Source organism: Bison bison, unplaced genomic scaffold (genome assembly GCF_000754665.1).
Source record: "Bison bison bison isolate TAMUID 2011002044 unplaced genomic scaffold, Bison_UMD1.0 scf7180017835984, whole genome shotgun sequence".
Classification (NCBI taxonomy): domain Eukaryota; kingdom Metazoa; phylum Chordata; class Mammalia; order Artiodactyla; family Bovidae; genus Bison; species Bison bison.
Genome location: NW_011473206.1, coordinates 13,513 through 13,880, shown reverse-complemented (window position 1 = coordinate 13,880; position 368 = coordinate 13,513). Strand labels below are relative to the sequence as shown.

Here is a 368-nt window from a genome sequence, read left to right as displayed (position 1 = left end):
ACGAAGGCACCAGGTGTACCAACTGGCCACCATGGGGGAGGGAGCCGCAGGAGGATGCCGCGAAGCTCTAGAGACTGAACAGGGGTACCAGACAACAGGCCCAAAGCGACTGCACCTCACTCCTCCCAATGAACCCAGCCTCGGGTTTAGGGACAGCCTGGGAATGGGCAGGGTAACCTCCTCGGTCCACTGTGGGATGACCGCAACTAATCCCTCTCTTCCAGCCAAAGGCCCCAGATCCAGACCACGGGCCACGGAAAGGGAAACACTGCAGGAGTCGACACTGCAAGTGGGGAACGGCAGCGTCGTCGGATTTGTGGGGCCCCAGGACGACAGTTCCCCAGCGTGGCACAACGCCCGCCTGCCCA

At 62.2% G+C, this 368-nt stretch overlaps 1 protein-coding gene across 1 annotated transcript in view; it reads right to left on the bottom strand.

Moving 5' to 3' along the window:
• The window catches only part of HCFC1 (host cell factor C1), a gene marked incomplete at both ends in the record, with an annotated part of 18,773 nt that overhangs the window by 17,768 nt on the left and 637 nt on the right, over nt 1–368 (bottom strand).